Source organism: Mauremys mutica, unplaced genomic scaffold (assembly GCF_020497125.1).
Source record: "Mauremys mutica isolate MM-2020 ecotype Southern unplaced genomic scaffold, ASM2049712v1 Super-Scaffold_100331, whole genome shotgun sequence".
Taxonomy (NCBI): Eukaryota; Metazoa; Chordata; order Testudines; family Geoemydidae; genus Mauremys; species Mauremys mutica.
Window position 1 is genome coordinate 14,539 of NW_025423316.1, and position 14,487 is coordinate 29,025.

Here is a 14,487-nt window from a genome sequence, read left to right on the forward strand (position 1 = left end):
TGCGCGGAGTGTTCAGAGCTGCCCCGTATCTGCCCTTTCTCTGCACCGCCCCTGCTCCCAGAATGCACCAGGCCCTGGACTGAACTCTTCCCCTGCCGGCCGAGCTGGTTTCGTTTGCTGTGATCCTGTTGGCTTGGCAGGGGGGGAAGTGACAGTCCCACCCCAGAGCCAACGCCCCCCTGTCACCCAGCCCCCTGACCCCCAGCAGTGCAGGTCAGCCAGGAGCTGGGCCCTGCCAGGCACTCAGGGGCGTCTCCCCTGCAGCTGGGGGCTCTCCCCAGCGTGGTCTGTGGGAGCTCGCGCACTAACAGGGCAGCGGCAGCAGCCGCGTGGTGGGTTGGGCTGGTGACCCGGGTCCATCTCCTGGGGTCGGCTGGGTTCATGCACAGGCGACTGGCCCCAGCCACCGGCCGAGCCCCACGGCCACGCTGCTGCTGTTACCGCACTAGCCCCTCACGCCCCCATTCCCTCACTGAAGCCAGGAGAAGGTTTGCAGGGAGAAGGGGGGGGGGTTGACCCCAATATCCCAGAGCTGATTCTCCTCACAAAGGGGTGTGTGCATGTGGTGGGTGCCGTGTGCAACGCCCTGTGCCCATGAGGAGGGGACCGGGGCTCTGCCGGCAGGAAGATTTATCCTGCAGGAGCCCTGCCTCCCTCCCCCAGGGGTTCCCCTGGAGCAGAGAAGCTTTGAATCCTCGCTGGAGACTAGAGAAGCCCGAGCAGCACAAGCTGCCTGGCAGAGGTTCTGGATCAGGGTCTCACGGGCACATTGGGTTCATTCCCTCAGGGCTGCCCTGCCCAGTGCCAGGGCTGCTCTCACTCCCCAGCACAGAGGGGGCTGCAGGCTCTTTGCCAAGCTGGGTCCCAGCTCAAGGCAGATTTAACACTAGCAGGGGGCCCAGGCATGTGCTGGTGCCGCTCAGGGAGGGAATCTGGGCCAAAGACTGGTTAGAAATTGGGTAACACTGAAGTGGGACTAGAAAGACCCTTGATGGGATGTGGCGGGTAGGTAGCCCCCATTGTGTACCGTGCCCTCGCCGAGAAGTCTCTGGGAGTGTGGGTTCTTCCTGATGGGCCACCAACACGTCTCGTTGGTCCTGATGTCGGCTGCTCCTTTGTTGATACTGACAAGCTAGTTGTGGGCGTTTCCCACTCACCCCATAGCTCCGGAATGCACAGACAGCAACACTGGTGTGGAAGAAACGAACTCCACTCTCAGGTTTCAAGATCCTTGTGATCACTGACTTGCCAATGTAATTGTCAGGGGGTATAGCTCAGTGGTAGAGTGTTTGACTGCAGATTAAATAGGCCTTGGTTCAAATCCAAGTGCCCTCTTAAAAGCCTGGTCTTTCAACAAAAAGTAATTGCATATCCATTTCCATTATGTTCAGGAGCTCCACTGACTAGGGATGAATGGAAACACTCAACATTTTCCTGTGCAAATGCATAAAAATCTAGCAAATATGTCCCCCAGCTGAAATCAGTTCCAATCCTCTAAGAATCTAGTTTATGTTTTCATCAATGAAACAAAGGCACATGAAGACACATTTGCAGGTCCTTGGCCTCCACGGGCTACAATGTGCAGAAGAACAAGAACCACATCCACTTGGGAGGCATGGACTAGTCTGTATTACATTTGGTAAGTAAGTTGCCATTGGGACTGAAAATTCTACTGGAGGTGGACAGGAGCCTGTTGAAAAAATAAAATAACCAAGATTTACCAAACTCCCTGTTACACATTCAATCCTCTCTTTTTTCTATTTTATTAACCTGGGAGCAAGTTACCAGTGACCCAGGGCTGGGGTGGAAGAAGGTGCAAGTGCGGGGAGGAGCCCAGGGCTGGGGCAGCAGGGGGTGTGTGGATGGGGGAGCACTGGTAGGGGGGATGGGGAGAGTCGAGAGCTGGGGCAGCACAGGGTGTGTGTGGGGGAGAGCCCAGGGCTGGGTTGGCAGGGGAGTGAAAGTGGTGGGAGGCCCAGAGCTGGGGAGGCAAGGGGTGCAGGTGTAGGGAGGGGAGAACCCAGGGCTCGGGCAGCAGGGGGATGGGAGGGCAGACAAATTTTTTTTTTGCTTGGGGAGGCAAAAAACCTAGAGCCAGCCCTGCCTCCACATACCGTAAGGTAGGTAGGAGCGGATCATTATTATCCCTACTTGAAAGAGGGAGAAGCTCAGGCTGAGACAGGAGAATTGACTTGTCTTAGGTCACACAGCCAGTCAGTGGCAGAGCTGGGAATAGGACCCAAGACCCCTGATTTTCAAACTAACCATCGGATCTTGAATTTCATCCATTAAATGACCTGAATAAAGTGCTCTCAGATGAGATCCAGACCAACAGTGCACAGTAATTATTCAGCAAGTATTTGAGGAGAACTGCAATGTTAGAGAGAATCATGACCTGCTCAGAGACCATTAATGCAGAGAAGCAGCAAAATTCATCAAACATATGACTGGTTATGACTTATTTCCTTGGTCTTAAAAGAGAACAACAAGGACCTGAGTCTCCTCCCTGTCAATAACCCCCTGCTCAGCCAATCAGGGTAGAGACTGAGGATGGGAAGCTGAGGGTTCTCAGCAGGGAGCCCAAAGGATGGTTCAGGTCACTGGTGGGGATCACTGCCCGAGCACTATTTCAGCCCCACATTTTTGGTGGACCTCCCACAGTGGGAGCTGCCAAACACTCCCCTGCAACACATACACACACCCCGCTCTTGGTGTTGGGAGGGAAACAGGTGAAAGGACAAAAGAAGCAAGAGAAGAGAAAGGAGGAAGGGATGGAGGAAAAGGTGAAACACAAAGGACAAACCCTAATGTCTCCAGTAATTCTAGGGGACAAAATCCCTGGTGCGGAATAAAATTCTGCCTCCTTAAGCTCGTGTTTTCCATGCTTAGATTTCATCACCAGATGGATCAGACTGAACAGGTTTCAAACCTCAAGGAGGCTCTTACCTTCTAAACAGGGACGGCTGGTCTCTAGTAAACTCCCTAAAAGGGAAGGAGAAAACTCGAAAGAGGTTCCTCCTGGCGCTCACGTACGTGAACCCAAATACTCCCTCAGTCCTCAAAGAGAGACCTGGAGAAGGAGACTAGCTGAAGCAAAGCCACAGGGGTCTCTGAGGTTTCCCTGGCCCCTCGCCCCTGTCCTGCCTGGCTGATGTCAGCATCTCTCTGTGAGGTCACCACCTTCCCACCACCTTTGACCAATAGTCTGAGGTCCTGCAAAAAGCCTTTGTGATGTCACTGCCACACCCCTCCCTTGCTGTGCTAATGTCCTGCCCCTGCCCAGGCACTTTGGAGGTTTGAGCTACTCCCTGTGGATCACCCCACTCAAGGAGCGTTCGTTCTAGGCAGCAAGCCGGCTAGACAGGAAAACATCAGACGCTGCTCCCAATGCTACACTCAGTTTTTCAGAAATTAGTCGACTTTATGGCCAGAAGAGACCATTAGAGCGTCTAATCTGACCCCCTGTATATCACACGCCTCCTGTATGACACAAGAGCTACTTTTGGGGCAAACGCATTCCAGAAAGGCATCTAGTCTTCATTAAATGACATCAGGAGATGGAGAATCCACTTTCCTTGGTAGCTTGTTCCTGTGGTGAATCATCCTCGCTGTTGAATATTTGTGTCTTATTTCTAATATGAATTTGTCTCTTTTCACCTTCCAGCCACTGGGTCTTGTTATGCCTTTCTCTGCTAGATTAAAGAGCCCTTTCATACCCAATCTTTTCTCTCCATTAAGGCCCTTCAACCCTTCAATGAAGTCACCTTTCAATCTTCTTTTGATAAGCTATGCCTCCATGACCACAGTATGGACTCATGATCTCCAGGACTTTGAAGGACAAACCCTGCTTCATCGAGGTCCTTTGCCATTCCCAGACCACAGGTGGTTTTAAAAATGGGGTTTGATTAAACTTCTTAAATGTGGTACACAAGCTTGCACACCCACCGATATAGCTTCTCCCACTGACATAGCTGCCACCTCTTGGGGAAGTGGATTAACTGCACCCACAGGAAAACTCTCTCCCATCAGCACAGAGCAGTGGTTCTCAAAGTGTGAGTCAGGACCCCAAAGTGGGTCATAACCCTGTTTTAATGGGGTTGCCAGGGCTGGCATTAGACTTGTTGGGGCCTGGGGCTGAAGCCAAAAGTCTGAGCCCCACTACCCAGGGCTGAATCCCTCAAGCTCTGGTTTTGCCCTCCCCCAACTGGGGCAGGGCTCAGGCTTTGTCTCCCCTCCCTCTGCTCCGTGTGGAGGGGCTTGGTGCGTCTTTCCAGGGCCATGTAGTAAGGTTTTTGGGGGTTTTTTTTGGCAGAAGGGGATTACAGTGAAAGGAAGTTTGAGAAACCCTGGCATAGAGCCTCTGAGTATGTCTAGACTTGGCTCCCTGTGGCAGATCAGACACTGAAAGTGCAGCCATGGAGACACCACACACCAGCCTTGCCTAACAGGCAAGAATCAAACCTCCACAGACAAATGCCTGTTGCTTTCTAACCCATCTCCCTAAGCCCTCAGCCACCACCACTTAACAAAGGGGCTTTTCTACACTATGGTTCTGGCCTCACTGAAGGGTCATTTCCAATTGTTTGCTCAGACCAGCATTAGGGGAAATGGTGCCCTGGGCAAAGCTTGTACTTTGGCACTTCCCCATTGCCCCTGGACGATCCCCACTCCCCCTTTACCGCTAGCTCCAGCACTCCCAGCCCTTGCACCTCCTTCACCCCTAACTCCTGCCCCCTCCTGTGCCCCCTTTGCCCTTAACTCCCTGGGCCACCAGCCATTGCTCCTCTCCTGCAGCCCCTTCACATGGCTCCAGTGCTGGGGGCCCCACACTTGTTCTCCCTTTCCCTGGGTTTTGGCATCACTAGCCCCTGCTTAGCGAGTAGGGTTCAGTGGTTCCCAAAATGTGGGGCATGACTCCTAGGGGGACACAGAGGAACATTCATGGAGTCAATGAAATCAATTGAGCTTCTTCAGTCTCTCACTGTAGACATTTCCCTTGTTTTTAAAGGCAAAAATCCTGATCTTTCCAATGGGCGCTGCTGCTTCAATGTTCAGTTTGGGGAGGGATCTGGCTGCACTCAGAGATCTGCCCGTGGGTTACAATCTGCGATCCGAAGGGTCGAATGCAAACAGCGTTTAGATGGGACCGTTAGTGCCGCCCCCGTGTGGCCAAAGATTAGAACTGACCAGCAGAGTTTACAGCTGGAGCCTGGGACACTCCTGAACAAACTGGGCAGGAAGCCTCTCGCGTGGGACCCTCGCTGTGCAGCAGGAGGCGGAGGGAAGCTGATTGTCAGGGCTCAGGGCTGCACCCTGCCAGGCTGAGCCGGTGTCTGTGCTAAGCTCGGCATCAATCAGGTGATTCTAGGCAGTTTGGGGTCCCCAGGCTCACACAGGAGGGTGAAGCAGGTCACCCCTGGAGCAGGTTAAAGCTGCAGGGTGACAGTGGGGTTGCTCCCCTGTGAACAGCTGCTGTAGCACCGCCTGGGCAGGACAGGGAGAGCCAGTTATACCCCCCGCCCAGCCTGTATCGGGGGATGGGAGCACTCACACCCTGGGGACCCACCCACCAGAGATCTACTGGGGGGGAGAGTGGCACCCACACACCCAGGATCTTGTAGGGGGGGACAAGGGCATCCACACTCTGGGATGCTCTGCAGAGGGACGGACACCCACACATCAGGATTCTGTATGGGGGGCAGAGGTACCCGGACACCTGGGCGGGGGAAGGGGGGCACCGAAACATCCGGGATCTTACCTGGGAGGACAGAGCCGCTTGCAGCTCGACATGAGACGGGGGCGGGGGGAGAAGGAGCATTTCCCAGTTCCAGGCTGTCCCTGTCTGGCCAAGGCACAGAGCTCACAAGCAGAGTTTAAAGCTCCAGCTGCCAGGCCACAAAACAAGCTGGGCTCTGTGGCTGGTGCCTGTGATCCCAGCACCTGGGGAGGCTGAGGCCAACGGATCACTTGAGCTCAGGAGTTCTGGACTGCAGGGGGCTGTGCCAAGCAGGTGTCAACACTAAGTTCAGCATCAATATGGTGATCCCGGGGAAGCTTGGGGTCCCCAGGTTGCCTAAGGAGGGGTGAACCGGCCCAGGTCAGAAACAGAGCAGATCAAATCTCCTGTGCTGATTGTGCCTGTGAGTAGCCCCTGCAGCATAGCCTGGGCGAGACATGGTCTCTTTTTAGACACACCCCCCCACGCAGAGCCTGGAGGGGGGGATGGGAGCACCCACACGCTGGGGATTCTGACTTGGGGGGAGGGACGCACCCAAGCAACACGGATCTTGAAAAGGGGAACAGAGACACCCACAGCTTCCGGATGGGGGCAGGCAGGGGAAACCACACACGGGAGCTAGTTCATGGGGTGGGGGACACCCCCATATGCTCCGTTGCACCATTCTTAATGAGAAGAACGGGGGCATCCGCACAATACGGATCGTTAAAGGGCGGGGGGGGCACCCACACACTCCAGTGTTAACCAGGAGGGTCAGGGGCACCAGACACCCCCAGTAGCGTGGAGAACACCCACATCCACCGGATCCCTCATGGAGGGTAAGACAGAGGGGTTTGTAATGGGGCCCAGCGCACCCACGCACCAGAGATTCTTAAGGGCAGAGGAACAGGGACTCCCACCTCTGCAGCATGGGGGTGGGTCGCCTGCTGGGATCATCTGGGCATATTTCACCTCGTCAGCTCCCTGCCATTGCCTTGGGGGCCCCTTGTTCGCTGCCTTGGTACCCAGTTTAGCCTCCTTCCTGAGGGCTGAAACGCTTTGATCTGTCTAAGGTCTGTGGGATCAATACGTGTCATGGTGTAATTCTGTGTTATTCGGGGTCAGACTAGCTGAGCTAATGGCCCCTTCTGCCCTTAAACGCCATGGAAACATTTCCCTGGTTTCTCCTTGCGCCTGACAGACACCACGGTGAGGGGCCCAATGGAAGATCCTGGACACAGCGCTCTGGCTCTTACTTTACTTGGTGACGTCAGCGCTTTCCTAGCAAAGCTGCTGCTAAAGCGCTGGATTTGGGGAACGGTTCGGCTCCGATTCAGAGACCTGACTGTGGGGTGTGAACCTGCCACGAGGAGCGGGAAACGCAACCAGCAACGGGAGGCGTTGGCTGAGCTCCAGGCTGCCCCAGTGTGGCCAACGCTTAGAACTGAGCAGCGGAGTTTGAAGCTGGCGCTGGGAGGGACCTGAACACGCGGGGCACGAAGGCTCCTGCGTGTAACGCGTGTTGGGTGGGCAGCTGAGTGTAGTTGATTGCCGGAGTTCAGGGCTGCACCCCGGGGTGCTGAGCAGGTGTCTGTGCTCAGGTTGGCCTCGCTATGATGATTTCTGGGAAGTTTGGGGTCACCAGTCTTCGTAAATAGAGGGGAGCCAGGCCAGAAAAGGAGGCTTTCACAACTCTGGTATCAATTGGCAGTGAAACTGCCCCTGTGAAGAGCTGCTGCAGCCCCGCCAGGGAGAGTCAGTCTCTCTTTGTGCAGCCCCCCCCCCGCCATTCCTGAGATCAGGAGGCTGCGAGGTCTCACGGTCTCAGCTGAGCTGGTATCGCGTGCCACCCCGCCCATCTCCTCATTCCCTTCATGGACCCCTGGGATGTGAGTAATTCTGTATTTGAGTGGCTCTCCCTCCCGGGCAATGAGCTTGGCATAGACTAGCAGGGAGGGAGGAGGAAAGGGATTGTGCTCCAGTGAGAGCTCAGAAAGAAAGGTGCAGGTCCCCCACTAGAGCCCAGCCCAGCAGAGCAAAGCAGAGCAGAGCAGGCTGGAGAATGTGTGTCTGGGTCTGACTACTTCTCCCATGCTCTTCCATTTGAGCTAATTTCCCCCAGCTGTCTCCAGCCTCCCAGTCAGCGCAAGGGGGAGAAGGGCCGGGGAGGAAGAGCTTTGTGCTCCGCAAGGGCTGGCTTTTTGGGAGGCCAAGTGGGGAGAGGGATGGAGGCCACTGGAGGAGCTGAGCCGGCTGACTGTCCATGGCTTCTAAAAGAAGGACAAGAAAAGGTCCTGCGGCTGCCTTGCCGTTGGAGAATGCGGGCATTGATCCCGCTGCCTCTCACATGCAAAGCGAGCGCTCTACCACTTGAGCTAATTCCCCTACCAGGGCAGGGTGCATCTTGATCCATCCATTCGATAACGGAGGCCACATCGTTCCCCGCGCCAGCCGGTGACTCCTTCCAAAAGGGTCAGGCAAGGCAGAGTTTCCCGTAGGCTGGCTAGCTCAGCTGGCTAACGCATGGTGCTAATAATGCCAAGGTCACGGGTTCAAGCCCCACGCCGGCCCCTCCGGGAGGGAGAGGGTGACTTATCCTCTCTTGGCTGATTACCAGGGGTGGCAGAGGCCAGAGCCAGGAGCGGGCAAGAGCCCTGCTGGGTGCAGGTGCCGGGCAGGACCAAGCTCCTGACACCTTCCTGGGCTCCTTGCTCCACCTGCTGCCTGAAAGGAACTTGGAGACGGGTGAGTCCGGCCGGCTGCCTTCCAGGCTCATAAGAGGCCAGGCTTGAGCTGCCCGCCCACGAAGCCAAAATCGTAGGCCTGCCGGCTCGCACCCATTGCCCACAGAGGGTTGACCTGATGGCCCGAATTCTTGCTGGCCGCCAGCTCCACCCAAATGGACCCGACGCCGGATCATGCTCCCCAGTCCAAGCCACAGAGGAAGGCTTAATACTCGGCACCCCAACCTAGGGGAGAGGCTTCACACTCCGCCGGTGCAGGGTGACCTTTGGGACTTCCCTGGACACCATCCTCCCACCGCCCACAGCCAAACCCCCCAAGCCCACCCCTCCGACAGGAAGGAGCAGGAGGACCACTCCGCCCAGAGGCACCACCACTCGAAGTCAGCTTCACTTGCTTCCTCTTCTACCCCTTTCCTCCCAAGTTATGCGCCCCTCACGGGAGCCGGCCCTGGGGAGACGCAGGCACGGCACTCTGACTGGCGGAAGCCAAACGCCCACACCGAGAGTTTAGCACGGGCTCTTGAGGCACTGGAGGAACCCCATGCAGACGCACTGACGGAGCTAAGCTTTACGGCCAAGGGCCCTACCTGTGCAGAAAGCCAACTTGCTTGTGAAAAAGACGCCTCTTTCGGCTCCCCTTCCAAACTTCCAAATGCCTCCAAATGGGAAAACACACACACTGAAACACCAAGACGGTCCTAACGCTGGGGCCAGGCGAAAAAGAAAAGCAAGGAAAAGATTTCTAAATGGCCACCCTGCCAGAGTTGTACAGCTCCGCAAGTGAAACCCGTGGGAGGGACATTACACAGAAAAGGGGAATGGAAAGCTGCCCAAATTGAGATGCTCTGGAAAGCTACAGCCCCATCGCTACTCCTACTCTGCACACTTCTTGCAACAGCTGATGAACGGCCAGGTGCTTTTCGCATCCAAGCCCACACCAGAGGAAGACCTTGAGAAGTTTCCCGTGGCTTGCCTGGTTCAGCTGGTCAGAGTGCGGCACTCGTGGAGGCAAGATGGTGCAGAGGAGCCCCTGGGTGGCTGTGGGCCTGGGGAGGATGGCTTTTGATTTTTCGGCCTGACCGCTACGGGCAGCAAGGCCAAAAGTCAGATGGCCGAATTTCCCGTCCACCACGCTCATCAGGAGCCCTTAGTCGACAGGCTGGGAGAATGCGGGCATCGCCCCGTCATATGTTTATTCCCCACTTCGAACTTTAGCATCCACAAGATGGGGACCTGCATGGGCCCCTCTCAACTTAAATCCTAGTTTAGATCTGGTAAAGCTGCCACCCTCTAGAAGTTCCAGTGTCTAGCACACGCCCTGTTCCCCCAAACCTTCCCTGGGGAACACAGATCCAAACTCCTTGACTCGTAACTCTAAGGGAAATAAACCATTCCCCCACCTTCTTCCCCCTCTCCTAGTTGTTGGGAAAGATACCTTGATTCAAACTCCTTGAATCAAACAAAGAGGGATTCACTTTTCCCCCTCCACTTCCCCTGAAAATCCAAACAAGGGAAGAAATCAATCAGGTTCTAAAAAGAAAAGGATTTTATTAAAAGAAAGAAAGAAAGTACACTATCTCTGTAACACCAGGATGGAAAAACCACGAGGCGTGCTGCAGGATAGCCCCTCCCCACCAAAAAGCAATGCCGTGACCCGGATTCGAACCGAGGTTGCTGCGGCCACGGCGCAGAGTACTAACCACTATACGATCACGGCCAGGCACTGGGGGTACAGGAAGCAGCACACTGGAAAATGCTCAGCTCTGCGCTCTCGGGGCGGCCACCTACCTCGCCGGCGGCCACAGGTCTTTCTCAAGTCTCCCCATTACTGTCACAGGTCAAATGCTGAGCAAAGGAAAAAAGACAGGAAGCCAATCCCATGCCTGTCCCTTTTTCTGTCTTCCTCCACCCCTGGACCAGGTCCCTCCCTGTTTGTCTGGGCCATTGTCCTCATGGCCCTGGCCAGCCTATTTCCCTTTGCCGCTCTGAAACGTGCCACACGTGCAGGCCCCGAAGCTGGGCCCGGGGGCGGAAGGCCAGGGAGAAGCTTTGGCTAGGGCCAGCGTGTCCTTGCGAGGTAATTGTCTCTCTGGAGGTGAAAGTCATCAGTGCGGGGTGTGAAGGGAAGTGGCCGTAGAAGGAGAATGCAAGGCATGGGGTGGGCAGGCCAGGGATTTCTTTGTTCCCCCCTTGAAAAGGGGTCACCCTCCCCGCCAGCGAATCAAACCCCGGTCTCCCGCGTGACAGGCAGGGATACTCACCACTATACTAACGAGGAAAGGGCACGGTGAGTGGACCCAGCTCCCACAGACCAGCTACGGTCAGCGTACACCTACACCGTCGTATGGGCCCCAGCAGGCAACAGCACCCCTGGCCCTCTTCTGCTTCCCAAAGGCTTTGGCCGCAGCAACAGCCCTGGGAAAAGCCCTGGCCCTCCTCACCTGCCCTTGCCCAGCAGGACGCCTTTTCGGGCCTACACAGATCCTCACACAACACCCGCCTGGGACCTTGCCCTCACCTACCAGCTCAGCAGCACCTTTTTTCCTCTCAAAACCTCCTCTTGCCACCCTCCCCATTCCACACTTCACACTCACCTCATCACAAACTCACCCACGGCCCCTTTGGCTTCTCAAGCGCCTCTGGCGGGATGCAGCTTCCCAGGCACGCGGATCCTTCCCTTCAACGCGCACTGGACAGACATTCGAAATACAGCCCTTTCCAGGAGGGAATGCGCTGCTTTTGGACCCTGGCGCCCAGCAAGAAGTCCTGGGACTCTTTTTCTGACGGATGGACCCCACTGACTTGCCTTTACCAAGCAGAAACTAAGGACCGGCCGATGGCTCTCTTTGCAAACGGACGCCATCAGACTGAGCCACGAGGCGTGCTGCAGGATAGCCCCTCCCCACCAAAAATTAATGCCGTGACCCGGATTCGAACCGAGGTTGCTCCGGCCACGGCGCAGAGTACTAACCACTATACGATCACGGCCAGGCGCTGGCTGAGCAGGCAGCAGCCCAGCGCAAAATGCTCAGCTCTGCGCTCTCGGGACGGCCACCTACCTCGCCGGTGGCCACAGGTATTTCTCAAGTCTCCCCATTACAGTCACAGGTCAAATGCTGAGCAAAGGAAAAAAGAGAGGAAGCCAATCCCATGCCTGTCCCTTTTTCTGTCTTCCTCCACCCCTGGACCAAGTCCCTCCTCGTTTGTCTGGGCCATTGTCCTCATGGCCCTGGTCAGCCTATTTCCCTTTGCCGCTCTGAAACGTGCCCCCACGTGCAGGCCCCGGGGGAGGCTTTGGCTAGGGCGAGCGTTTCCTTGCAAGGTAATTGTCTCTCCGGAGGTGGAAGTCATCAGTTCGGGGTGCGAAGGGAAGTGGCCATCAAAGGAGAATGCAAGGCATGTGGTGGGCAGGCCAGGGATTTCTTTGTCCCCCCTTCAAAAGGGGTCACCCTCCCCATCGGGGAATCAAACCCCGGTCTCCCGCGTGACAGGCAGGGATAATTACCACTATACTAATGAGGAAAGGGGCACGGTGAGTAGACCCAGCTCCCACAGACCAGCCTTGGTCAGCATACACCTACACCGTCGCATGGGCCCCAGCAGGCAACAACACCCCTGGCCCTCTTCTGCTTCCCAAAGGCTTTGGCCGCAGCGACAGCCCTGGGAAAAGCCCTGGCCCTCCTCACCTGCCCTTGCCCAGCAGGACGCCTTTCGGGGCCTACACCGCTCCTCACACAACACCCGCCTGGGACCTTGCCCTCACCTACCAGCTCAGCAGCACCTTTCTTCCTCTCAAAACCTCCTCTTGCCACCCTCCCGCTTCCACACTTCACACTCACCTCATCACAAACTCACCCACGGCCCCTTTGGCTTCTCAAGCGCCTCTGGAGGGACACAGCTTCCCAGGCACGCAGATCCGGCTGATGGCTCCCAAGTGTGCAAGTCCGTCCCCGCAGAGCAGCCTCATAGTGTGACCTTGAAGAAACGGTGGAAAACGGGACAGGGGTGGGGGGGTAATAGGCTCCTATATAAGAAAAAGTCCTCCCGGACCTGCCTGTCCCTTTAAACATGGGACATCTGGTCACCCTGGAGCAGCCCCACACTCCTGCTCCCCGGTTGGTGCGTTTGTAACCCGGGGGCTGAAGCCGACGCGAGAAAGGGAATTGAGCGAGCTCGGAGCTCTCCGGCGCCACCTGTTGGGAGCAGAGGGAAATGACTGAGCGGCGTCCTGGCTAATTTAAATATCACCTGGTTCTCTGCTGGGTGGCTCCACGGCAGAGCTCGGGTGTGGCCTGAGTGTGGCAGCACCTTATTTGCATATTAAAAGTGGCAGTTTGGGGCCATTGGGGTAAAATATGAGTAAGTTTTGGGGTTGGGACCCACATGTTTAGTGCAGGCTGTGGGGAGCCGGGCTGAGCAGAGCCTGCCCCGACGGGGTGTGTGGTCACCCTGAGCTGGGAGCGTGTGGCCAGACATGGGGAAGGGGGGGCTGCGGGAGAAGCTTGGTTGTAGGAAGCAGAAAGTGTTTCCTTTCTTTTTTGGTGCCTGGGTGGGGTTTTTGTTACCTAATGAAGAGCAGTGGTGGGGGAGGGGAATTGAGACTCTGCTTTGGGGGTTGCTGTGGGGTGTGACACGAGCCACCCGGTGCTGGCTGCTGCTGTGGGGCATAGGACAGGTGGGGGGTGGGGGGGCTGTTTGGGGGCTTGAGATGAGGGGCGCTTCTTGGTTGGCTGGTGCCAGCCTGCCTAGTGTTTTTTGACAGCTAATCACCCATTGGCCCTTGCGTGGGGCGGGTCTCTGAAAGCTGGTCTCCCATTGGGCCCTCTCCAACTGACGTTTCTGACAGACTCATCTCCCATTGGTGACGTTGTCTGACAGCGATGCGGGGCGGAGCCGCCAGGGACTTGTGCGCTCAGAGCTCAGTGCCGCCCGCGAGAAGCGGTGCGAGGCTGCGCGGGGCCGGGTCCCGCTGCTGGGCAGAGGAACCGAGACCGCAGCAGCGGCGCCGCCTCCCGCCTGGCGAGAAGCCGCAGCACCGGGGGGGGGGGCAGTCACAGGGCGCGAGGCGCTTCCGGGCGCGGCTGTTTCCTGCCGGTCGCGGGGTGACGGGTCTTGCCCTTTGGGGCCGCGGGGTCCCGATGGCAGCTGGGGGCTCTGGCGTCCGCCCGCGGCAGCTGGGAGCTACGGGGCCACCTGCAATGGCCGGGGGCTGCGGTTTCTCCTCACCGCCCCCACCCCCGGTGACTGGGAGCGCCGGGCTCTGCCTGCGGTGTCTGAGTGCTGGGGGCTCCTCTCCTGCCTGGGGCGGCCGGGAGCTCCAGGGGCTTCGGCGCTGCAGGGTCTGTTCGCAATGACGTGGGGCTGCAGGGTCCTCACGCCATCAAGGCCTGTTGGGAAATCCTGGGTCCATCCGCAGCGGCTGGGAGCTCTGGGGTCTGCTCGTAGGAGCTGCAGGGTCCATAGGCAGTGGGGTGGGGCTGTGGGGGCTCCCCGGCCACCCATGGCTGCTGGGAGCTCCAGGGTCTGCCTGTGGGAGCTGTGGGGAGATGAGGGGTTTGGGGTGGAGGAGGAGGCTGCAGTGTGGGGCTGAGGGATTCGCAGTGCAGGAGGGGGCTGTGAGTTGAGACAGGGGGTTGGGGTCCAGGATGTGGTGATGGCTCTGGGGTGAGGACAGGGATGAGGGGTTCCAGGTGTGGGAGGAAGCTCTGGGCTGGGGCAGGAGGTTGAAGTGCAGAGGGGTGAGGGCTCTGGGGTGCAAGAGGGGGCTCTGGGTTTCGGGGGGTTCAGGGCTGGGGCAAGGGGTTGGGGTGCAGACTTACCTCAGGTGGCTCCTGGTCAGCGGCGCAGCAGGGGGGACCTACTGGCCACTTCCAGGGCACAGTGCGGTGCCCTAGGACACGTAGGGACCAGCCTGCCTGAGCCCCGCAGCACCGCTGACTGGACTTTATAACCCAGTCACCCCACTGGGAGCTCCAGGGTCCCCCTGTCCCATGTGGTGGCTGGGAGCTCTGGGATCCACTCACAGCA

The 14,487-nt window shown here is 57.4% G+C and overlaps 1 non-coding gene across 1 annotated transcript; it reads left to right on the forward strand.

Moving 5' to 3' along the window:
* The first annotated feature begins 1,263 nt into the window (after nt 1–1,263).
* On the forward strand, nt 1,264–1,335 carry TRNAC-GCA. Its single transcript has one exon. It is a non-coding gene; the product is annotated as a tRNA-Cys (tRNA).
* Nucleotides 1,336–14,487: the final 13,152 nt, after the last annotated feature.